Genomic DNA, 26,767 nt, shown 5'->3' on the forward strand with positions numbered 1-26,767 from the left:
AGAGATAATTAGAAACAAACAATCCGTAGGCTGGAGATCTGCTGAAATCAGCAATAAAGGTAATTTTTTAAATATACTTGTGAAAAGAACCCTGACAAGAGAGTGGAAGGCTCTCTCTTTCCTTGAGTACTGTGGAGTTTTTCAAATTCTTCAGCTTTCACAAAGGGGAAGAGGGTGATAAGCCTCAGACATTAACAAACCCAGGGGAAGGAGAGAAACAACAGCTTTTCACAGCTCCATTTCGAAGGGGAAGGAAGGCTGGGAATCCCCAGGGTCTCTTTGGGCAGGAAGAGTTGTTTAAGAAGAAAAATATGATAACTGTTGAGAAATAAGCAATTTTCAAATTTTTTTTTTTATTGTTGCATCATTCATTCTCCAGCAAGAAATCTCTCCACTTAATGCCCTGAAGAAGAGAGACACTTCCTACTATGGAAGTGTTGGAAGGGTTATCCATACTTCTTTTGTGTTTTGGAAAAGACAAGAAACATTATGTCTAAATGCAAAAAAAAAGGCCAGCCTTATTTGCCACTCCCTGTTTTTCACCAAGCACAGATATCTTTTCTTTTCCAAGGTCTATTTCACTGGTATAATTTCTCCTGCTGTAATGCCTCTAGTGAATTTTCAGAGAGAAATACCAAAATTGTCTCTGTTTTAATGAAGGTGGCAAGGATTGCTTGCAACCACAGTGTAAAGGAAGTTACCAAGCTTGCTATGGACCACTGCTAGGACGAAAACTGCTGGCAAGTCTGTGCTCAGGCAGCCTGTGAGCAGATGAAAGGTAACAGAAGTGTGCAACAACATGCACTGACCCTCAGCTAGTTGGTGAAGAAAGGCTGTCAAACAAAACTGGGCAAACTGCACCCCCATGATTTTATTTTGTATTGTGTATGCCAGCCTTGGTGTTTCTGTTTATGTGGCTGGTAGCCAAAAATTATTTAAAAGGCCTTTTCAGACTGCAGCAAGGAAAGATTTCCCTTCCTTGTTTCGAACTTGGGGGTCTAACAAACTCACCCTTTCTGACTGTATGGCAGAAATTTGGGATTAGGACTGCCTCTTTCCATAGTGCTTGCACAATTTACATCACAAATACATACTGATTAATACCTAGAACATTCCACACAGAATGAGCCCAAATTTAATAATGATTATAACAGGACTTGAACAGTCATTAACCATGAACATTTACTTCTATAAGTTTTCTTTCCCATGCAAAACATGCATACATGTGGATGCATTTTTAAGGAGTTGGGAGCTATTCAAAACAAAAGTTATTTTGAGGGTTAGGAAATAGCTTGTCTTACAGCTGCCAAGTGATTTTGGAATAACTCTTTGCATGATGGAGTGGAGGAAAAAATGGAGATAAAAACATCAGTCCTTCAGTTCAAGGAGACTAGATGTTCTAAAAAGGGAAGAGGAATAAGGAAAGGAGGGAAGGACAAAAAGCTTTTCACCTTCCTGTGCTTCTCCATCTAGATCTGTGTTAATTCTCTGTCCTGAAAGTGGGAGGAGGAGCTCCATCTACATTCTCCTGACTGTGCCCCTTGGCAGCCTAGATAAAAAAGGCAGGCAGCCCTTCTCCTGGATTTTTGTCTCTCTCACTTTAAGCAGGTTTGAAAGAGAGAAGGAAAACATGTACTGATGGGCATGTGGAAATGTCATCAGTCACATTTAGATAAGTTTATAAATGTACAAAGTAGCTCTTAGGGCCAAACATAGGGTTGAGGTGAAACATCTGAGCCTCATCCAAAACTAGGGACCTTCAGCTGGTGTAAATCAGGCATTGTGATAAATTCCAGCTGAGGCAGCAGTATGAGGATTCATGTCCACAGTCTGTAAAGTTCCTGACTTATATTTAGGATATTATAAAATGTTAATAAATAGTTGCAATATGTGAAAAACACTGAAGCAAAACTGTCCCTTTGATTCATTTTGTGCTTGTTTTGTATTTTAAAGCAGGAGAAGAGGATCCTTTACCTTCAGCACACTTTGTTCCAATTCCACAGGATGATGGAAAGCCTTTATGATGCCATTATGATGAACACTCCAGGTTTGCACAACCTATGAAAGTTGCATACAGACACCAACATTTCTATAAGCATGATACTGCTTTACTTTAATATTGTAGAACTAAGATGAGGGTAAAACAACAAAAGCAAACCATCACCCTTTCTTTTCCTTCTCCCTCTTAAAAACCAACAGGTTTTTTTGAGAGGAGAAAAGATAAAGCCTGTGCTATAGTGGTGCTTAGCTGAAGCCAGGACAACACACTGAAACTTCCACAAAACAATATTTTCATCTCAAAGCACCTAAAAATAAAAATAAAAAAAATTAAAAGTATTATTATATAAAATGGATAAAATTCAAAATCATGCTACTAGCAAGTCTTTTGCTTAGCAGATATTATTATGCAAGATGAACACACAAACCTTCCCACCTTACCTCTGAATCTTGGTGACTTTTTGTCTTGTCTCCCAAAATTCTGCTTTTCCCCAAAGCGTAATTGTACCCTTTCTGGAGGTGGAGAGTATGTAATATATTTAGAATGGTTAATCTGTTTGATCCTGAGGACAGGTGAGTTTTAAAATATGTATTTAGGAAGTCAGAGAAATTAGTTTTGGAAATACTATCTTTTCCTCCCCCAAAGTTAGCAGGAAAATTAAGCTCTGAGATAAAGTTTATCAGTGTAAAGTTTACAAAGGAGCAAGGGCAGAGGAGAAATGAGAAAGAGTATGGCACTGAAAGAAAAACAAGCACCAAGCCTTTTAAAATTTCTTGAGTGTAAGTTGAATGGCCACTAATTCTTGGTCAAACAAAGCAACCATCTCTACTCCTTGGTATCAGGGCACACTGCTTGCAGTGACATTAACTCTTTTGATTTGCCATTAATGGGAAACTGCTTGCTTGGATGTTGCTGCAGAGTCAAATGTCAGGGTGAAGATACATATCCTGCAAGCACAGAGGAACGGGCACATAGTTTGTCTTCAAAAGAAATCTCAGCATCCTCCACCTGGCACTGTCAGCAGAAGGAGATGCCACACTGTGGGAAGCCTGCTGTGTGGCATCTCATTTTATCAAAGTCCGCACTTGTGAAATCTGACGTGTGGCAAACAGAGCATTGTCAAAAGTTGAGGGGACAGTCAGTGCGGGTTCTCACTAAGTCCCAGAGAGTTGCTTACACCGTGAAGCCCTCATAGCCCTAGCAGCTGCAACCTATATTCACAAATATCTGACAAGTTTCTTTGGCTTCCTGCCAGTTTGAGCTGTACCAAACACTTCTCTCCTTCCCCTAGCTCCACAGTCTTTTGTAATTGCTGCTCAAAACTTAGAGCATGTACTAAAGGAAGCTCCTTTCCTCCCCACAATGTGCAGACATCCTACCCCAATTAATTAACCCAACAGTGGCTTTGTCTCTAGAAAGCTGTGGCTTCCCACACTTTATCCCCCTCATTCAGCTCAAAGACATCAGCACATTCCTGACTTCATCACTTGTTAACTCCCTTTTGCTAATAGCCAGTGCATCCTCTCTCGATGGCCTCCTCTGACTTGATGAGACTTGAACTCTCACACAAAAAGTGCTGAGGGCTGTTCACTTGCTATTATGGCATTTCAAAATCTCAAAGTCGTGTTTTAGCATGGCTTCTGTATCCAGAATTGAGAGGCTTTCAGACCTTCTCAGGCTGTGTGGCAAGGATATTCATCTTGCAAGCACCTGGTAAGGAGCAGCAAAGCCTGAGTGACAGCAACACCTCTGCTGTTTTGTGTTTCATTACCAATGGTGAATCCTTTGGAAAAGTACCAGAGGACTTAATAAAAGGGTCATTATATAAAACATCAAGTGAAAAGTTATTTTCAGCAGCTATTCCAAAAAATCAGAAACCACATTCAGTATAGCAGCATGATATGTCTCCAATCAGATTTTTAGGCATGCTACCAAACCCTAGAGTTTATGATACTTAAAAAAAATTACAATTTAATTCTCTATTTATATTTTAGAATGATAAAAAGTATTTCAAAAATCAAAGGGTTCTCCAGAGATCATCTGCAACACTCACTTGCTTAAGTACAGGTTAATTTACATCTGTTTCATTCCACACTTCTTGTTCAACATGGTCCTTAAAAACCATACTGATGAGGATCCCCTGATGGAATTCTCTCCTTTTCTTGAAATAGATTGCAGTGTTTAGCTTTGCATTTGATAGAGAGATTTTAACTTGTTCTTCCTAGAATTTAGTGTTGAAGTAGACAGCAGCAAAAGGTGCTTGGAAAAGAAGTCTGAAGTACAGGAAGCTGGGAAACTGTAAAGCTATTAAATATTAAAAAAGAAAAATCAATGTCATAATATTCCACAAAATAACAGGCATACTCAACTTGAAAAGTCAGAGGAAGCACATAAATTTTTAGCTGATCATTTGGCTCCAGACTGCTTGGATTAAAAGTACTTAGATGGTCAGACAATAATAAGCATTCCCATAAGATTTCTTTCAGCAATCTTCATATTCAACTATAATAAAATAAACTTCACCTGAAGTAATCAAGACAAAATTTCCTGAAGCCAGGGATATTTTAAAGTTGAAAAATTAATTCTTTGTCCTTTTCACACTACACAAAATATATTCCGATCATTCCTAGCTGATTTTCATCTGTTCAGAGGAAAATCTAAAATGAATCTAAATGAAATGTTCCTAAACCAATAACCTTGAGTTAGCAGAGGTAACCAGCCCCAGTCACTGTAGTACACTGAAGGCTGTACTTCACCATGATGTTTCCTTACACCATTTTCTCTTCTTACAGAATTAATTATACTCACCCTTGAAAGTCACTACAAAATCAATTGAATAGCTGGCATTTTAAAACTGTTGCATAAACTAAAGTTTATGTCTAGTAGATACTTAGTTCATGATCTGCTCCTCTCCAAACAAAATGGTTCACAGTCTCCTGTGCTTCCATCACTCTCTATGTCCAAAGGACTCTTCATTTTGTACAACATCACCACTGTATTTCTTGGCTCTCAGTATTTACTGCAATTTTGCAGGTGTTTATCACACCAATGTCACCAGACCAAGTTGTTTCTGTTACTAGCCTTCCTTTCTGCTTTAAGCTCTTTAGGCTGGCTTGAGGGGGAACAAACTGACTCTGAGTAGGATTGCTCCAAGCCATTCCCTTTCTTTCCTTCAAGCCTTAGTTTCTGCCAAGGGCTGGACTGCAAGGAGGAAGAAAAACACATGGGAAAGCTAGCAGTCCTGCCTGATGCTTGCTAAGAAGTGTGCAGACAGCTGTAAATTAGAGCAGCCTCTGTTATATTTTACAGCAATGTGCCTCTGAGCAAGCCAAAACCTGAAAATGAGAAGGTGCTGCTCACTTTGGGTTGTGAGTAGAGGGGCATCACAGACCTTAAACCCAAAGATCTTCAGCAATGACTTTTTTCCCTTCATTCTAGACAAGAGATTGCCAGGACAAAGCTGTGAGGAACAAATCAGTGAATATACACCTGGTAATTCCCTCTATTTCTAGTACCTGCTGTGACATACCCAGAAATTATTGCAGTCATGATGCCACGAGTTGTGACAGGACCTAGGACTGCAGGAACAGGTCAGCAGCTGACATGCAGTTTGGGAAAAGTTTCTGAAATTGAGAAAATGTGTCCAGACTGAGGTCCACATCTCAGCTTCTAAACACTAGTTTTTAGGGGGTTGGATCAAATTTTCAGTTGGACCATGGATCAAATTTTTTTTACAAACCAGGCAGCCAAGACATTTACCTCTGCAGCCATTTCCCTTTGGAACTGCTGTAACACAGAATTTTGTATGTAGAAAGAACAATGGCTAAGTTAAATTTTTTCATAGAGTATTGCAGGGAGTACCAGTCAGAAAGTTTTTACTGACAGGCATTTCACATCTATATAACGAAAATTAAGTCCATGACTGCAGAATACTTTCTTACAATCTGCATAGATTTTACCCTATGAACAGTACTTCACATTTGCATTTCCTCTTGCTTCCTTCGAAACCAGCACCAAACTAAATTCTCTAACTAAATGAGAGTTGAAATCTGTTTACAGTTTGTATGTTTTCTGTCAGAAACAATTGGGTACAAAAGTAAAAAAAGTTTTCATCATACCTGTAACTTATACTTTTGTTAGGAAGCAAAAGACGAGTCTGACTTCTGATGATTAGAATGTTTGCCTCTTCATTGTAAAATGTAAGTAACAATAACATAAACCAGCCCTGTTTAAACTCTTGTTTATAGAATTCAAGTAGTAGTAAATTTTTTTGAATAGCTGGCCTAGAATAAGCATTAAAGTAGCTTTCATGCAACTCTTAATGCCAAAAAATAAATGCAATTCTGCACATTCTTTCCTGAGAGCATCCACAAATGACGTGCAAGGCATACACATTGGCCAGAGGCCATGAGCAAAAGCATTGTGTTAAAACTTTGTATGACATCAAGCCAAAAAACTACTTAGCATTTGTATCTCAGATCTCAACTGAATTATGAATTAAATAACCAAATCAAAACAAAAAGCATACAGCACACTGCATTGCATATCTTTGTTATGCACACACATATACACATGCATGTATGTGGCATGGATCTGTCGTGAATGGATATAACCTTGGTGTTCTTGTGTGTGTGTGCACTCAAATGCAAGACAGGGACAAAGAAAAAATATTTGGAGCTACATTCAGAAAAGAACACACTCTCTATGCCAATAAGTGGATTACATCCCAGGTGGGCTCCCTCTGGTGTTGAGAAGATAATGTATTTCTCCATTCAACCTTATTTCTTTATGTCCATCAATGAGAGTGTTAAAAAGCTCTAAATGCCATCATGGCTTTATCAGGGCAGAGTTCCTTATAGACCCTTATGGATGGTATAGAATAGTATAGCTGTTCTACTGTCTCTCATTAATATTCATTATCAATATATGAGCCATGTACATATATATGTATCTGGAAATCTGTGCACTTTGCTACACTCAAACAGCTTTCCATGCATGTACAGTTCACTTCTCACCTGAGAGACTCTGCAGAGCCATACTGTGAAACATGTTGTCTGTGAGCACTGTAGCTCCTCATAGTTAAACAGGAGAACCTGAATGCCCAGAAAACTGCCCTATCCCAAACAGCCAAGATCTGGTTCTCCAATGTGTGGAGCATTTTCACAATGCCTCCTAAGCTCAAATCATGTCTCTTGATAACACCTGTGCACTTGTGAAAGTCCAGCCCAGGAACCATGTGAGGCACCCCAGCTAATGAGGGAATACATAATTATCTATTTAACTGCTAGGTTCCAATTTTGGAAACCCAGGACTCAGCATTGTTTAGGAGCATTATGGCATAGACAATGGGTAGAATAATTTTAGCCATGAACATTAACTAGGCACCTTAACTCCAATCTTCATCCACTATATTTACCACCCATTTACCATCTTCCACTACAGGTAAGGAAGTAGTTCTGGAGATCATCTCCTTCTTGTGCTATAAAACTATTATTCAGTGAGAGAGTAGAAATACCATCCTTGCCCTTATTTCCCAGATGGTAAATGCTTAGTCCTGGGATGGAGGTGGAATCAAGGTGACTCCAGCCTAGCTGGAATAGCATGACCTCCCTGCAGCCACAGCACACCTCTCCCCTGCTGAAGTTCACAGCAGAGCTGGGCTACTTCCTGCAAAATGACACAGGAGGGAGAAGGAGACAATAAACACACGTCCAGCAGTTGTTCACAGATGTTCACTGACAGGAGAGAAGTAAGGAGACCAGGCTCAGCTCCCAGGCCCAGGGAGAGCATGTCCTCATGATCTGAGATCTCTGCTCCTGCTTCCAGCACGCCCAGCTCCCCCCTTCCTCCTCCTCAGCTCCTGCAAGCCCTCCCTCTCCATCTCACTCTTGCCTTCCAGCCCACAGTTCGTTCATTGCCACCCACGCCCTGGCTCCTGCCCCCTCTGTGCTCACACCCTGTGCTGGTACATGCTGGCAGCACAGTGCCTGGGCCGGGTAAAAGCAGGGGGAAAACCCAACATTCACTCCAGTGGCCTTCTTGGACTGAGTCCTGAACACATAAAAGCAAAACTGGTGTTAATTTTCCTTTCCCTGGGACAGTGCTGTTAGAGTTGGCACGCTCTCCTTCCACCGGTGGAATAGGGAGCGGGGGGGTGGCAGCTGGGGGAGCAGGAGCAGAGGAAGAACAGAAAGCCTACGTAAAAGGAGGAGTGATTGCACACATGTGCTATGAATTCTTCAGCTCAGATTAATGTTTTCCTGTGAATTTAATTGGCTGCCTTCTGGTTTCGGCCAGATGACCAGTTACATTTCAGGACAGCTATAAAGTGGAATCTAAATGAAGTATTTGGACAATGGGAGCCAATGTCTGTGAGCTATTCCAGAAAATTATTAAATAAACAAAAAACACTGGAACTTCTAACTGCAGAGCATAATTATTATTCTTGTTCATTCACATGTAGTATTAATTCCTACTACTGACAAAAAACCTCACAAACCAACCAATTGCTGCTTCCTGGTAAGCTGTCCCTGCACACTCATCACATGTATGGCATTGGGATCATCTCTTAATGAACAATCTAGCATCATTTATTGGAACAACTAGAGGGTTTCACTGCAAACTGACTAAATTTCAATTTTCTTGTTATTAAAATGTTCTCCTTCCCAATACTAAACTGTTATCAAATAGCATTGAAAGAACTGTGATAGTCATTACAGTGGGGGAACCACACACGTGTAGCAAAAGTGACAACAGACTTTTACTGCTGTCCTCACTTAGATGTGGATTTAGTCCTTTCCATCAGCCTGTCTGCTGATCTGTGCTGATGAATTGGCTCTGCTGCAGCCAGTTCAGCAGGATCTACCTGTGGGCCAGGTTCCCCCCTTACTGCCCCCTGTGTGGGCTAATGTTCAACAGCTACTGAGAGTCATCATTTGCAAAGGAAAACTCCCAGCTGGCATCAACCCACCGCAGCTTCCTCCCAGGCCAGCTGCTCTCCTTCCTCTGTGGGGGTGTGGGCTCGTGGCACAGGGCATTTCCTCACGCCTTTGCCAGTTCTCCACTGGCTGGTGGCATATTTCACTGGGGAAAACATTCCTGATCCAAATCACAATCTGTACCGGCCTTATGAGCTTGCAGAACTAAGCAATACAAGAGAGCAAAGCGGGAGGCGGCTGTTCCTGCCTGGGGACAATTATGCACAGAATTGGAGAGGACCAAATGCCTACTCCTGTATTTGTGAGGAGAAATCCACCCCATCCTGTGCCCAGGTCCCCCAGAGTCCAGCACCTGGGGCAAGGCAGCTGATCCCAGACAACTCTCACAAAAATGCTGCATGTAACCAGATTATCTGAAATAAATGTGGGTCAGTGCACCTTCCCCTGGAAAGGGTGCAGTTACAAATACTCTCAGAAAGAACAATTAAAAAGGCAAATTGTAGGGCCTTGGCTGTGCCTTATCATTCCAATCTAGCTCTGCCATCTTGGTCTGGCCAGCACTTGTCAGAGCATCCTCAGAGAAGGGAAGGGGTATAGTGATGTAACCTTGTAATAACATGACTCCACCTTTCAGAAACAGATCTCAAGTTCATTTATCAGCTCTAATTCATAAGAGTGTAGCATCAAAATTATGATATCTGAATTCACTTTGGCCTCTTTATTTGCTTTGCAAATAAAATGCATTGATTTGATTCAGCTGGCAACAATGGCAAACGTGGATCCTCTGCAGTTCTGGGTAAGAGGCCATTTCTCTTTTGCAAATGTACCCAGTCATCCTTAAAAGCATCTAGTGGGAGTTACATTTCCACAGGTACCGGAAAATCATATGCCTGTAATTCAAATGCCACAAATGTTAATATTCAGAATGATAACAAATTTTAATCTGTTTCTCAGAAAACCTCCTGACTCTGTTCAGACTCCATTTCTATTCTGGAGGCAACAATGACTGAAAATATCTCTAAGTGATATATATATATGTGCCTAATTACCATCCCATTCTCTGAGCTGACTCTGGATGGAAATCTAGGGTTACAGAGACACAGCAAGGACAAGAGCCAATGTCTGGGAATTGAAGCTCAGCTAATCTAAACTGAAGCACGATGGAAATTTTTTAACAGATGGGGTAATTGACCATAAGAACAGTTCATGGAGAGTTGTGATGAATTCTCTCCACCACTCACAATTCCTAAATCAGGACTGGATGTTTTTCCAGTAGATAGACCAAACAAGAATTAAGTCAGAGAAAGCTAATGGCCTCAGTTGTAGCAGAGGTCAGACAAGAGGATACCAAAGGCCTCTCTCAGCCTTATAGTCTTTGAATATCCTAAATAAAAAGTTCAGGGTTTGGAGATTGTAGCATAAATCCTATTCTATTTCAGTCTGCTTTCAAACTTGGGCAATGAAAGGAAAAGGAAAATAAACAGATGCTGCAAGACGAAGTCATGTGAGTGATGAAGAAAAAACGCTATCCATGCATCAAGCATGGCAGAGCATCTTCCCAGGGGTCTGTCTTATCAGTGACCTGGTTTACTTTGGCCTATTTGTCAGTGGCAGAAAAAGAAAACAGCCCCAGAACCTGATAACTGTATAGGACTGATTGTATCATGTAGTGATAATGAATTTGAATAGCTCTATTAGAAGAGCAGTGTGGCCTGAAATATCCCTCCCCTTTTCATGGATGGTGACTTTTCTGGGTTGCCTCTTATCTAACAACAGGGTGTTTTTCCAGGCCACAAATTCTTTAAAAGCAGAGAAGTGTTAAGAGATTTCTTCCTTGCTTGATAGGAGTTACCTCCTCTTGGATGTGACAATTTGATGGCTGAACTCCAAACCAGACCTGGGGAATGGTCCGGTTTTAAAAGAAAAAGGAAGAAAATAAATATCTGTTTCGAAAGCAGGCACTAAGACAAATCTTCTTGGGAGCATAGCCAGCCAAACAGTTGACTCATCACAGTGGAGCAGACTGTGAACTCCAGCACCAGGGGGAGGAGGACAGGAAGAAGCAGCACAGGCAAAGAGGGTGGTGAGAATCCCTTCCAGTGGGTCCGCGACCCCAGGGACTGGCGTGTAGAAAAAACAGCTCCAGGACTGCAAAATGCAGTTTTACAAGGGTTCCCTCAGAGCAGGGCTCATTCTGGACTTTTGTGGAGCCCTAAAAGCTGATGACTTGTGGCCCATTTCACGTGTTGGTGTTTTCCTGTCATAAATTTCTCAATATGCCTTTTCTGATTGAAAATTAGTCTCTCAAAAATATTAAAAAGTCTAGGGGAAGACATGCAAAATTTCACCCAGCTCCGTGACAGTTCCTGTTACTCTGCTTGCTGTGTTCCTATCTCCACACCACCAGCATGCACTGCAAGGAGCTGTGACATTTACAAGGATGCTTGGGAAAGGAAGCTCTTGGAAGTCAGATTTCTGAAAGTCCTTAAGTACCTGCTAGGAGATAAGAAGAAGGCAGAAAGAGATGGAATTTTATATTACTTGGAACTGCATTTTCAGGACCCTTTTCATTATTTCAATCCCAAAAGAGGGTCTATTCCTCAAGCAATGGTGACATTTAATAGATTGGTGCCACAAACCGCCTGGGTGTACCTCTGAAAGTTTTGTAAAGATCAAAATTAAATCCATTGTTTGCAACAGACAGTTTTGCCTCAGTAAACCCCAGTCAGGATGCAAACTGTATCTTTGTGTCAGATACTGCATAAAATTGATGTCAGAGTCCTTATCTAGACACCTAAGATAGAACAGATGAGACAGAAAGACACTGAATGAAAGAAAATCACTCATTTGGAGTGGGTAAGATAATGTGTAATGCAGTTATGCATGATATACTCTTGATCATATTGCAAATGTTTGGGCATTAGGATGTGAACCTATACCCCTTAAATGCCAGTGTTGTTCCAGAGCTACAGCACTCACACTCAGAAAACTTTCCAGGAGTGGTAGATTGACCTCATTAAATTTTCATCTCAATGAAGAATTACTGCCCGCTATTGGCACCAAACTTTCACACACCTCTATGAAAAGTTCGAGTTCACAGCAAACTCCTGAAAGTCTTTGCCACAGTCTTTGGTGGGAGTAGACACAACCAAATCACCTGGTACCCTGTGCCTAATGGTGCTCTGTCTCTTAGGTGCCAGAATAAGGATTAAAACAATCTATTGGATAAACAATTATCCAGTCTTTCCTGTATCCCCAAGGGGGTTTATTTTATGCTGTAAAATATGAGGTTGGACTGCCATTATCATTATCTTCACCTGCATGGTTACAGATGTTGCTGATGGTGATGAACTCATCTAGCTCTTTTAGGGTCCAGCCACAATATACTATCTTGATGACCACTTATGACAGTGGGAACTCCACAGATAAGCTAAATGTTGAGAAAAATGGGAATTTCTTTTTACAGGGACAAAATTTCCTACTTTTTAATTTTTCTGGGCAGGGCATACCTCTTGATGTTTCTATTGCATGAAAAAGTATGTCTTATTTCTCTGCTGGATCAAAAGTAGTTTCAGGAACTGTAAATACCATATGATATTTATCAGATGAAAAGCTGCAGTCATTTGCCAAAGTGCAAACTGGAATGAGACTTACAGCTCCTCACATGCTGGTGGTCTCCTGTAATGGGTTTGCATTTGCCACACCACAGCCCCCCTCCCTCCCCCCCTCACCACTGCGTTCCTCCCAGCCTCCAACCTTTAGCTTGTCAGCACTAAGCTCTGTCCAATTATTCACCTTTTCAAAAGTGATTTATTTTCAGGATAACTTAATAATGTCAAAACCAACACTGTTATGCTCTATCACCCACCAGGATGGGCCAGAGAAGGAAGGGGGGAACCACATTGATCCATTTTGCCTTGCAGCTTTTACCTGAGGACGGATGAATTTTACAGCCAAGGACTTAGGAATCATTAGGTCAGTTTATTGTAAACAACTCCCTACTCCTCCTTCACATTTCTTAATAACATTACTCTGTAGCACTTCCAGCACAATTCCCTACCTCCCTTTTCAGAGGGAATTTTTTTTTTCATGCAGCTCCATCTTTGCTGATAAGCCATTACTCAAGCTGACCAGTGATTTGTGCCACTCAAGAGTAGAGTAGAGTTTGGTAGAGTTTGTCTGGCTGTCTGTCTTACAAAGGTTTTGTTAACAAAATTGAGAGCACTCTTTGCAAATAGTCCTTTTTCATCTTACAAGGGACTGGTTGAGTCTCAACTTAAAGATGTGCAAACTGACAGTTTTACACCCCAAATAAGTGTTTCAGGAAAATCAAGACTAGCAGGGTGCTTTCTCTGTTTCTGTTTCCTTTCTTGTAAGGAATAATTTCCACCACTGGCATAATCTCTGTCCATTTCTACCACCATCCATGTGTTACCTGGATGATGTTGGCAGAATATAACCTAAGGTTGTTTTTACTTCTCCCTCTTTCTGGCCACTGCCCACACAGTTGCTGCAGCACCAGTGATGCAGTTTGTGCTCTCTCTGTTCTGTTCAAATGTGGCACTTGGAGGAACAACTTACCCTCTCCCTATTCATGGCTGTACAAAACCAGGCGAGACTCTGCACAAAAATATGGGATGTTTTTAAAAAAAAATGTAACTGCAGCTGAAAGAGGGCTGGGAGAACTTACTGATGTTACATTCTTTTATATATACAAGCAAAATCTCATGAACTCTTGTTCCATGACTGTGTTTGTTCTGTTTTTGATGCAGCAGCCAATTCACACAGTGGCAAGAGTGTCTTTAAGGCTGCATAGACACTGGAGTTTTCAGCTCCTGGAGAATGTGGAGAGACCTCTGTACTCTGTTTTAAGTAGGAGTCAGCAGATGACTTGGGATAATCTAATTTGTGCAAGGAATATATTTCATTTACATGTTGCTCTCAGAAAAAGCAAAAGCACAGTAAACAACATCTTATCTACACCCATATATTCAGCTCAATTCCATGGAGTTTTGCCATTGACTCAAACTGGAACAAGATCAGTCCTTAATCATTAAAAAAACACACTTTTACTGTTGTTCTTCTGCACTTTATGCAATATATTATATCAGAATGGAAGAGACTTCTTTTAACGAATGAACAAGCATTCTGGTATATTCCACAGGATTCTGGATGACAAATTCCTAGTGTAATAAATTGCCCTCTCCATGGCAAATTCTTACATGCAGCCATTTTGCAAAAAGTTTATTTTATGACTTTTTTTTTTTTTTTTCAGTCATGGGCAAAAGAACATTTGTTTCTTGACATTCTCTCTATATTATTTTTAATTTAAAAGTTGGAAATTAGAAAAAAAAAAAAATCATCTATTCTGCTTGTTCCTTTCATGGGAAAAAATTAAAAAGACAAAGTTTTTAAAATAAAATTCATTTGCAATCCAGTTGTAGTGCCTGAAATGAATCCTTGTTATTGTGTACTTTTACTAAAAAGTCAGATTATCTATTTTATATAACTAAATAACTTTAAATGTTTTCTTCAATTATCATCCTGGAGATAATAAATCTGTACTATTTATTATAAGACTAAATGAGGAAATGAGCACCTGAAATGTCACTTTAAAAGTGCTTATTGCTGGTCTCTTCTGAAGAACTCCTCCTCATGTATACCATATGACTACTAACAAAGCTCATTATATTGAAATACATTAATATAAGGCAATTTGCTGATTGTCATGTAAAGTCAAGAAAAATCCAGAGAGCACAAATAAAAACCACAAGTAGAATGAGTTAGTGTCAAACCAAGAAGTTCCTGACCAAATTCCAAACACTGATCCACTTCTTATTGCCAGCCTGATTCCCTAAACAGGCGATGGGGAACCATTACAAATGAAATGTTTCTGCTTCTTTGATTGTGGATGAATGACACTGAAAAATGTTTTTTGTTTAACTGTTTTAGCTGGCACTGGATCCTGATGCTCTCAGTCACATTCTAACAGTGAAGGATGCTTCTTATTAGGCCTTTGTATCAGGTACAAGCCTATCTGCATAGGTGTTACCATTCTGATCATCATCAGCACTTTGGGTCAGGTTAAATTGCTCTCTTTGTCTCTCTTTGCTGAGCTGTGAGCAGAGGTGTCTGCCCAGCAGACTGTTAACCTGACATAAATTATCAGACCAGGCTACCACAGCAGGAGGAGGAAGCTGGGGAAATGTGTGGGTTAGCAATCACCAAGCCTATTAAACTGCTTCGAAATCCCAGCCTTTGGATTCACAATTTCTCATGTTTTGGCTTGACCAAGAGGCAGGTTGGTGAAGCAAGAGGATCTGTGAGTGTGAAAGGGATGACCCTGGAAACAAAATATTGGTTTTACATGGCAGGGTATCCGTTACAGGAGAATTTCCTCTGGCGCCAGCAGGTATTTGAGCAGGCATCTGGATGGATCCCAAAGGGGGGAAGGAAATGGAGATGGAAGTTTTTAGAGGGGATCAAGATGTTAAGCCTTAAAACAGCTTGAATGACCCACAACAACTAACCTGCAAGGTTTCATCTGTGTGGTGACTTTTGGTGATGTGGGGGGTTAAGGTTGGTTTCTTTTCCTTTTTCCTTTTTCCTTTTTTCTTTTTTTTTTTTTTTTTTCCTTTTTTTCTTTTTTTTTTTTTTTTTTTTTTTTTTTTCCAAGTGCTGGTGGGGAATTCCAGCCAAAACTGCAGAAGAGAACCAATAAAGGAATGCAAAGTCCACCCTCAATCAATGATGAGGAAAATCATCTAATCCATTGCACCTCCTTTTTTCTGCACAGGACACACTGATCATAAAGCTGATCATGAGAGCTCTTTGCTGCATTCCCTGTGCTTTTCAAAACACCTTTAGTGGCATTGCTAACTGCAATCACAATATATTACTAAATGGATTGATAGAATTTTATCCTGCAGGCAAATTTTGTCGAATATTTGTTCCCCTTGGGCTTGAGAAAGAAAATCTTCCTTGGGGGTCTGAAGGCTGATTCATTAAATCTGAGCTGTCTGCTGAAGTGCTCAGTAAAAGTGACTCTGATTTATTTGGATTTGTCAGTATAAAGGTCTCTGGAGACAGATATTTATCCTATGGGATTCTTGACAAATTGGCCAAGTGGTCTGGGCAGTCCAGAAGGAGAATGGTCTTCTTTGACCCCTCACATGAGCAGAGAACAGGTAATTACTCCCCCGATCACAAACATGCACCGAAATCAGGCCACTGCCAAGACTTCTCTCCCCACCCAGAATCTGGTTATCTGAGCTTAGACAAGGACTCTGCTCTGCACTTGATCTCACTGAGAGGCATGTCTGAGATGAAAGTATAGTCTGTGGCTGTAAAATAGGCAAATGAGCGTACATCCTGCTGAACTGACCCACAGGAAGGGTGTTTGTCTGCTGTGGTCAGAATTCATAAAATACTTGATTGTGATGCTGAAGGATCAACTTGGACCCTTAACTTCATCAGTATATTTTAACACCCTCCCACCAGGGCAGACTAAGTCAGGCATCCTTCTAACTAAGACAGAAGAGATTGAGCTTGTCAAAAAGAAGAGAAGGGAATTTGCTGCTGTTTTCTTACGATCCCACTTGTGTGACTTTCCCCACATCACAGTGTACAAGGTGGAGTAATGTCTAGTGTCAGTCCTTTCCTTTAATTATCCGCTAGCCTGGCTGAGAGCTGTATAAACACATTATGGTCTCTTGCAAGAAACAGATACTGCAAGTGCAACCATCTTTCCCTTTTAACTCTTTCTGTCTGTCCTGCCTTTTGTGCTTCTCTGAATTTTATGAAATTGCTCAATAAAGGGCACATTGACCCAGTTTCTTTTTGGCTGACTTAAGCTACTGATTCATTTATAGTTGTCACAGGGAAATATGCACCTCCAGGACATGATTAGGGCCACTTAAAAGTTATGTTGCCTCTCAAATGTAAAATAAATTCAAGATGTCACATCCAGAAATATTGTTTCATATTACTAGAATGGAGTTGGTAAGAAAAACATAACTACAGGGAAGTGCAGGAAAAAAATCTGGGACAATGACAGCCTGTCTTGGAGTTAGCTTGCCATTACTTGGGGATTTTCATCTCTCAGAAAACAGTTCTCCTTGCCATTCACACCCATGAGATGAAAGAGAAATTTGACTGATGTCAGTGTAGTAGCACAGGCATGAAACATTCAAACTAATGAGCTAAACAAGTTCAGTGGCAGCTGAAATAAAGTATTGGGGGGAATGAAACACAGTGGGATGGGGAATTCTGCACCAGAGACTCTTATTTGCAAGGGATGCACACAGACGAGCTAGTCTCAGCCTGTATAACAGTGGAGTATTTGGGCCCCAAATAAACCATTCCATATTGTGTTCAGCATAAAAAATGGTGTAAAAGTAGCTAAAGTTCATATTGGAACCTCAGAAAGAAACACCATAGACTTTTAAAAGGCACTGAGGGTGGGGGTCAGTCTTGTAAAGGTAACAGCAATGGTCTCTTTACTCTACTTGGTGGTTGGATGACTTCAACCCAGAGGTTTTGCCTGGCAATCTGTCTTGCTAAAAGTCAGGGTAAGATAAACTGTACTCTGTCTCTGATTTCTGCAAGAAAGAAAACAATTGAACGACTGGTCATTCATCACTGAGCCACCCTCCCCCCCCTCTGACACCTTGTATAGGGTTGTATATTCTGGAACTGTTTGGCTTTCCTCATCCATTTCTTCAAAAGAAGACAAAAAATTCAAGTAGCAAGATACGTATTTTACAACTTTCTTGTAATAACAATGTTCAGAATTGAAAGGGACAGATCAATAAAAAACAACTTGACTATTACAATTGCTTGCACATCATGTCACTTGTATCATTATATACCACATGTTCAAGTAAGTTTAGTATCATGATATATTACAGGGCCCAGTCTCTACAACTGTGCTCATAAATATATTTACCTATTCATAAAAATTTGCATTCTTTTTCATATACTGAGGAGCTCAAACTCAGCTCAGATGTAGCTTACAGAGTTACAAATGTGTGCTTTGACCATCTGAATATGGAAATTAGAGAATATTATTTGAGAAGTTTCTTTAGCAGCTTTAGTTAGATCAGTTATTTAAATTTGCTGTGACACAAGCAGTCTGAAAAGGGGAAGGGTGGCATACAATGATGGGAAACAAAAGTACTCATGATATATTATTGTAGGAAAAAGCAGCACCTTGGGTGAGAAGAAAACATCCTAGGCTTGCTCTGATGAGCTGACTGTATGCTCAGCTATCAGGGAAGAAAAGGAAGCTCTACTCCTCCTTCTAACAAAGCCAGTTTCATTCTGCTTCTACTACAAAGTTCTCTGCTTTGGGTGCCAGAGGCTGCTTCCCACAGCCCTGCAAAGAGATGCTTCAGAGCACATCATCCTGCACTCAACATGGCCACTGTGCAGGTAAATACCAGAAAGCTGTGAGGTGGAGTGGGAAACTAAAAAAAAAATCACTCAAGAAGAAGATGGGCATAAAAGCAGATTTCTCTACAGCCTCACTGCACCCTGAGAGTCTGCATTAGTTCATGGTTCAAGGAAGTAAGACCCTTCATGGAAGAGACAATTAGTTACAAAAAGGCATAAAGAACCCTAGTAATGGATTCTAACTCTCCTAAGGGAATCCTGTGTTTTTACTGGGGAAGGATTACAGGAAACCAAAGTAACACTTTATTTTTCTTCACAGAGAGCTTGGGGACTTTGGAGTAATTTAGTCAATGGTGATTTGCTACTTGTGTTATAGTGTTACCAATGATGGTACTCCTGGCTGTTTATTAAACTTTTGGCTTGTCACTCATCACTAGCAGGATCAAAACTCGTTGTTTTTCTTCCTATGAAAGCAACTTTTCTATCCTTCAGAATTACTATAAGGTTGAGAGATGAGTGCTTTCATCTAAAATCAAAGTCAGGCAAGTATCCATTTTGTAAGACATGTGAGCATAAAAATGTGCCAATGTAAACATCAGGTATCTGAGTGAAAAATGTTAATTGGCATTTCAAGAAATGAGGAGACATCACAAAGATATTTTAGGCTTTCAACATATTTGTAGTATTCTAACATCAATCATTTTCTTGCATCTATCAGGTTATTTATCTTAGCTATCCTCTGTATCCATTACCATAGTGCCTAAGCCCCTCGTAATGTTTCTGTAGGGCAGGGAAGTGTTCTCATCCCTATTTTACTACTGAGAGACTGGAGCAGAAGGATCCCACTTTTGTGGACACTTAGAAAGCCTGTAACACAGGAGAAAATCAATGCACACATGCCAGGTCTCTGGCTAGAGTCTTAGTCAAAGAAGGGTTTGTCTCTTTTAAATTAGCCCAAGTTTGCACTTGGTTAATTTGCACCATAAATTGTAGAAACAAGGTTGTGTTAGACACATCACTGAGCCTGTAGCTGTAAGACTAATTCCACCAACACTTAGAAATGCAGGAACAATCCAGGGCTTGCACCTCAAAAAGTGCTCTGGCTACACACTGCCACGGAGAAATGAAAGAATACAGTGAGTCAGGGCATGGGAGGAAGAGAAATAGAAAGATGATGTGCTGTATTGCTGTGGGTGCTGCACCAGGCAGTTCACAGAGGCTTTCCCTGGAGCTGCCAGTTCTTCAGGACAAAACACAGCTCTCATCCTGGAGAGCCCAATCTGGCCTCAGACCCCCAGCGTGCATTGGCACCATATGGAAGTTTGCACTGACTCCCCTTAAAGGCCCTGTGCTCAGACTGGCTGAGCAGCTCCCCAGTGAGGGTTTTGCATACATGGAAAACCTTTTTGAGGAATTCAGTCGCAGTGTTAAGAGAAAACTTGTGGGTGCAATTTTACACATATTTTCAGCTCTGTGGAAATTTCAGTCAATCCAGCTCCTAGTGATCATAAGTACATCTTTGTTCAGGCCTTACAGAATACACATCAAGATACTTCTGCCAACAAATTTTGGTATATGTTAAATGGAATTACATGTGATATCTGTAAATTTGCTAGGTAATCAAAAAAGCCTGCATGAGAATGAGAGACCTGCCTTATTTTGGTGCAAAATTTGGCAAACAGAGGTGTATTGCTCAGGGTTGAACAAGCTGGAAAGATATGGAGATTGAAATAAGGCATCAAAATCCTTCCTTACTGTTTAAAATCAGGAGGTTCTGGCTGACATACCTCTCCACACTTGCCTCACCCATCATCCCATCTGATTTTAAAACATTAGCAAATACATATCTGAGTCCCATTCTGTTCTTTCTAAAAAAATACAGGGTTGCTTTAACCCCTGGAACAGAAGCCTTAACTTCCTGGCAGTTTGAAAAAACTTGCCTTTTCTGCTTTGGATAGACACAGAGAAGCTCTTAGATGTTGTCTAGTATGCAAGAACTGCATACTAGAGAGTCTGAGCATCACCCCAGATCTGTACTCACAGAAGAAAAAAAAAAGAAAAGTAATAGGGAGGAGAAAGAGAGCCAGCCTATCTTCACAGTCTGTACTTGAGGCTTTTTCCTCCCTCACTTCTGTACTTTCAGTTCTTTGGTCCTTCCTCAGCCTTTTGGGACTTCACTGCAACACATTTTTATGATCTTCTTTGTAAGCTGTCCGTGGTTTACTGTCAAAACTATTTTTTCCCCTCCAAATTACTTAAATAGACTTTTATTATGTGCTTTTGCAATACCACTTTCTAAAACAACACCATTTTCTATATGTATTATGAACTACGATCTGCACCATAAAATCAGAGGACTGCACTGTGGCAAAGTGCCATGACCCCACTTTGGGGATGTTCCAGGAGCTCCAAGAGTCACAGTTTGTGAGGCATGTATAAGGCCTGTCAGAGGCAAAAGAGATGCACAGGGACTGTTGTCTTTCTATGTCACTTGAGTAGGATGTGTAATCTGCTTTCTCCTTTGTCTTGCCAGCTAACATTCCCATTTCAGACTCATCCACAATGCATACATCCTTCAGCTGACTACTGAGCTGGTTGAACCCCTATGTATGATCACATATGTGGATAGCTGAGTATTGCCAGTTTGCTGGTTTGTTATATCAATATTTTTAGCCAAAACATTTTTGCAGCTATGTCACTGCAGTTCAGCATGTGTTTTTTAAAGGCCACCTATGGTAAAATGCAAATGTGACAAATGGAGCTCAAGGGAGTTCAGCAGCAGAAATTGTGGCCAACTCAATCTCTAATAGAGTAAAGCAGCTCACAAAGAGTGGTTTCCCAAATGTGATGTTTCACTTGGATAGGAATAAAAAACATAGCCCAATCTACTGTGTTTAATTATGGATGCTGTGGGAATCCAGCTTTCAGAAACTGTGAGCACTTTAAGTGAATAGGAATTTCAAAAAATCAGTTCTATGTGTACACACATCATGCCATAAACCATGTGAGTAATAAAATCCTACCAGAATAGCTGACATTCTTACTGCCACTCCCCTACAAAATGTTCTTCTTTTCCAAACTTCCCTTTGAAAAAAAATCTTTTCATTTTCCAAAACTTGATCCAATGTGCGAATTACTGGAAGGCAAAGAGAACTTGTTTCTTATCGACAAATTTCATGTCCTAAAGTCACAAAAATGCAAGGGATTGGGCAATAAAGAAATATCTCAGAAAGAGATATTCAAAACAAAAGAGTTAGGCCTACATTTTAATCCTTCAGTGACGAATTTATGTAAGATATATTGGCTTTTTTGCATATTTCTCTTTTGACCAGTTCATAAAAGAGTCTGCAGTTTACAATGTAAAAATATTTCAGAGATGCATTCTGGAAGCAATATCTAGTAATGTTCTCTGCAGTAGAGATGGAAGAGAATACCTCTCCTCACTGACTGTGAGGAATAAATCATATAGGAATAAGTTTGTATAGGAAGAGATAATAAAATAAACATGACACAGCCACTTAGGTTCCACAGAATATTCTGAGTTGGAAGGGATCCCCAAGGATCATCAAGTCCAGATCTTGAGTGAATGGCCCATACAGAGATCAAACCCATGACCTTGGCATGGCACTGACCAGCTGAGCTAATTTCTCCTAGGTTTGCTTCATGCAAGCATCCTGATGAAGGAGAATCACTAGCACATCTGTGAATAGTACACTGAAAGCTTGGGCTGAGCACTCATGTCAAGGATTAGCTGTCTTGTTTCTGCTTCAATAATTTCTGTATCTTACATGCCTCTTTTTTCTGGTGTACACAGGTTCTAAATCACAGTAAGACATTGCTTAACACAGCAGCAGACCCAAAGCCCTCACCACAGATCTGGAATAGGAGGGGGCTGTCAATCCCTCCAGGATTTCATGAATTGATGATTAAGACTTGTCTTAACTCCTGATTCAGACACTGACCTTGTTGTAAGTATCTCTCTTAGGCATTAAGCTATTTAATCATGGATTTGCTTCTGTAGATGCAGTTTTTGCTATTCTTGTTTGTACAGGCTGGTTTACCCCATGAGCAATCCTGCTGATTTTTGGGGAGCCACTCAAGGAAAAGTGGCATAAGGCTGGGAGGTAAAAGTCATCCAGTTATTACATGTACAGGTACTCCCTGTGGTAAACAAAAGCACTACTTACATTTGTCACAGATTTTGTCATCAATACAAAAAAAAAAAAAGAAATACTAAATCTGGAATTAGGTATTTTGAGTTTTGCTGAGTGTTTTTTTCAATATCCACTGAAGAAATTTTTCATGAACTCCACTTCCCAGAGTTTCAATGGGTTTGTGATATTTCAAGGTTAAAAAAATCACGTGAAATGGAATTATGGCTGCTCCTGCATAAATTTCTACATAAATTTTCTTGGACTACAACTTATTCTCTTTTAAATTTTCTAATCAATAAGACTGAAATTTTTCCATTTGAGGTATCCACAAAATCTTCAGTTTAAAATGAACATAGAAGGAAATATTGTTGGGTCGGGTTTTTTCCTCACAATAAACTATTCCAGAAAAGACTTTCTCAAGAAGCTCTGATTTTCCAGGGCTCTGAAGGAAGAGATTGGGATTTCTTGGGGAGGGACCATGATGCTGATGTCACACACAAACATGTGCCCTTTGGGCCAGTTCTCCTGGACAGCCTTTTTACTCTCTTGGCAACAACATTACTTTTTTTCCTTGTGTATTGTTTTACGTTATTCTTCACAATGTCTTTTAATTTTCAAACTAAAACTGTGGCCAGAAACATAAATACAGCACTGGAAATGAGATGTGAAAGCCTGTCAGACCCTTCCCACAAGCTACTCCACTGTTACAAATTTTGAGCAATTTCCCCAGCACAGTCCATACTGTACAATATTTTATATTATTAATATTATCAGTGTTAGTTATTTGTATATATTATATTATGGCATTTTTTCACTTAAGATATGTTAAAGTATGCTTCTAAAGTCCTTCTACCATTTCACTTGGTTTCTGGGTGAGATCAAGAGTAACCAGGAGAAATCTCAGTGCAACCAGGATTTTTTTTAAAGCAGCAACTTGAAAACACCAATGCAGTTGTACTTTTCATATTGATTATTCTCAAACCTGACTGAACACAATTCATGACCAGCTGGCTGCCTGTGGGTGACTTCCTTGGTTATTCTCCAAAGAATACACCTGGATTATACTTGGGCAAATAATTTTAAAACCAGCAACTGATTATGTTTTCCTCAGCTCTGGGTGATCTGAATTTCTTTTTGGATGACTGTTTAATATGTAGCGAAAAAATGGTGCCTTTATAAATGACACAGAAAATCAGAAAATAAACCAAGCTGTGTCATGCAAAAGCATGAAATACTTGCAGAAAGCTTGGTCTCAAGTCCCAAAGCTTTTCTTAAATTATCATGTTACTCCTGCACAAGAAAGGAAAGATGGGAGGCATAAAGAGTGGGACTTCTTTTCTAGAGAGAAATCTGTAACCTGCCATAGGGCAGCATAAGCCTGTGTGAGAGGAGTCCCTCATCTGGCACCCTTCAGACCAGGCATCCTGAATGTCCCCAGCATGTCCCAAATGGCCTGTCTTAGTGAGTCTATAACTTAGTAAGAGAGAGATGCATGGTCCTGCATAACCAGAGCACTGCAGAGGAGAAAGTAATCTGCAGGGTAAATCCACAGATCTGCACTGATGTTCCTCATGCCAGCATTTCAACTTCCTTTTTAAAACATGAATGAAGATGCAAATGCACTGGAGGGGCCAGAAGGACTTTAGCTCCATCTGTCTTTCCCAGCCAGTTATTAACCCAGCCATCTAACTGGAGGAGCAAGTGGTCCCAGTTTTCCCCTTCCCAAAGGGCTTTCACTCTGTCAGTCTCTACTCCAAATCAGATGCTGTTCAGAAAGTCAGGAGGGCTAAAGGTGAAGGAAAAAGGACTGAAACTGGGAGTCAGATTAGGGGTACAAGCCCAGGTCTCACCAGGTGAGACATAAGTAGCAGGAAGGTTGGAAAAGCAGAGGTTCAAGTCATGCAACAAAAAAATAAGGAAGTAGATTAGAAGAAGATTTTTTTTTTTTCAAGTCTGCCCATACTGCCCACCTTGGAGAGGGAATAATGGATAAATGTCTTAAGAGTGTATAATAGTTTGTATGCATGAAGAACACAAAATATATTATTACTATACGTATTATATGCACATATGTGTAATATGTATGTCAGTATACATCACATGCATGCAGTAATCTCTGCAAAATGAATACAAAAATGTGTTCTGTGTCTCTTCAAATGTATGTGGATTTTATTAGGTTAATTTTAATGACCTGATTTTGAATATTTTAAAATGTAAAGAAGTAGAAACTACAAATGTGTGGAAATTCTAAAGGCTCATCTTATGCATATCTTGATATTCAGAATGCATATGTAGCAGCATACTAAAGGCATTTTTAAAAAGCTGGATCATTCCTCCTGCTTTTTACAACAGAAGTTCAGAAAGTACTAAAATAAAGTTAAAAATAAGTGATGAAAAGGCTATAAGTATATATAGTTTTAGTTGTTTTGTCTTCTGGGAATTTCTGATGCTGAAATTTTGTCCTCTCTGGTCACTCATGCTTAGAGATACAAGCAACTTCAACTTGGTTTTCTGTCATCCTTGCTCCAGTAAGAGTCTTTTAGCTCAATTGTGACATCAATCACTTGGACTATAAATCTCTGCAATGGATATGGCCATTTAAATCTCCACCTGCACAAACAACAATCAGGCCTAGAAAATAAGGAGGCTCATAAATCTTCACACTAGTGATTATTAATATTTTGGATTTGCAGCAGCAATGTTATATTTAAAAAAAAAAAAAAAAAAGTAATTCATAAATTACTTTTGAATTACTTAATGATATGCTGGCAATCTGTTTAGTTCAGTTTATATACAGAGAAAACACAAGCAGGGCACAGTTAACACAACATGAATTTAGAAGTTAGGGAATTCCCAAAAGCCCAGGGCTTGGAGATATGATATCTTAATGTGCTTATCCTATTGTGAGTGGGAAGGTGTTATCTTCCAGGCAAATGATAAAGAGGTGGTTTAAAGTTTAGATCTACTGTTTTTTCTTCTGGCTTACATGAGGCAAGGAAGAAAGATGGATCGAGAGATAGGCAAGACTTCCTTGCTGGCTATCAAAAATGACACTCTGCCTCCTACTGAAAATTTAGTCTGCAGACAATACATAGCACTCGGCAGACAGACCATCTTGGCCCTCCACAGTTTTTGTTAGGTTTTTTAGTGCATTCAGCCTATGTGAGGTTTACACAGATCAGCAAGAGACTTTTCCTGTGGCTCCAGTGACTTTGGATTAACTATGAAGCCACTAGTGACATCTGAGGCTGCACATTTTTTCTGGAGCTATGTGAATTCTCAGACAAGCAGCTGAATAAGTAGAATTACTCCTGTAATAAAAGCAAACCCTGTGTGCAGTTCCTTAATCCCTTATGTTCAAAACCCAGCCTGTGAGGTTTCAGGAAGAGTGTGAGTAGGGAAGGAGCTATGGGAGCAAGTTCCTGATTCACTGGCCAATTTGGGCTCCATATGTGGATTTAGGAGACTATTTTGCATGGAGGGGAAGAAGTGATAGCACCAGGTTAAATGCTTTCAAAATCCTGCTCAGCTGAGACTGAATACGATGTACATAAGGCAAAACCCCCGACTTTTGAGCATGCACGAATCAGCAGACACAACTGTCCATGGGTACGGTGGAATGAACCGCTGACATCTGCTCTGCACACCAAGCAAAGGTTTCATTCCTGTGGGAGCTCTACCATCCAACAGCCACCCTCCCGCCCCGTTTCCTTATTTCATGCACACCCTTGCCGCCCTGTCTCCGCAGCCGCACAGACCCTCCCCAGGAGAACAACACTCCCTTGGCTCAGTGGGGCTCACAGACCGCTGGGATCTTGGCCACTTGGCACACCTGCGGACCAGGAAGCTTCTGCAACACTCACAGCTGGGAGGACTCAAAGAGCGAGAGTGACCGGGGCTTGTCGGACGTCACCCCGGAAGGCTGGAAGAAGTCAGATCCTCCTGCCTCCAGCCCCTGGGCTGTGACGGCAAGGTCCACCCTGCTGGCCAGGCAGCGGAGCACTCCCTTCCTGGAATATGCTCCTAGCTGGACAGGATGCGTTCACAAACATAATCATCCACAAATCTCCCCCAGATTAGGTTACAGGACAGCGTTTCGACGGCACGCATTACAAAGCTCCCTGGAAGCTTGGCTGGTGGATCTGCTGCTCTCTCTGCTCATGACCCATTTTGGCTTTCATCAAGAATCATGACACCAGCTGCCTGGGTCATCTAGGAGGCAGAGAGGGGGAGAGCAACCCTGGGCTGTAAAGGGAAGTGGGGAAGGAGAAGAGAAGAAGGAG

General features: G+C 40.5%; 1 long non-coding RNA gene across 5 annotated transcripts; it reads right to left on the reverse strand.

Annotated features, from left to right (window-relative positions):
* Positions 1-359: 359 nt before the first annotated feature.
* LOC130250668 (uncharacterized) lies at positions 360-26,767 on the reverse strand. 5 transcript variants are annotated; one of them, XR_008840025.1, is made up of 4 exons: positions 26,317-26,767; positions 2,440-2,946; positions 2,165-2,306; positions 360-2,058 (listed from the first exon to the last, which is right to left on the reverse strand). It is a non-coding gene; the product is annotated as an uncharacterized LOC130250668 (long non-coding RNA). The 5 variants fall into 5 exon arrangements; XR_008840026.1 differs by lacking the exon at positions 360-2,058 and having other exon boundaries at positions 2,083-2,306; positions 26,348-26,767; XR_008840023.1 differs by lacking the exon at positions 360-2,058 and having other exon boundaries at positions 2,083-2,306.

The sequence above is a fragment of the Oenanthe melanoleuca genome, chromosome 3 (assembly GCF_029582105.1).
Source record: "Oenanthe melanoleuca isolate GR-GAL-2019-014 chromosome 3, OMel1.0, whole genome shotgun sequence".
Classification (NCBI taxonomy): domain Eukaryota; kingdom Metazoa; phylum Chordata; class Aves; order Passeriformes; family Muscicapidae; genus Oenanthe; species Oenanthe melanoleuca.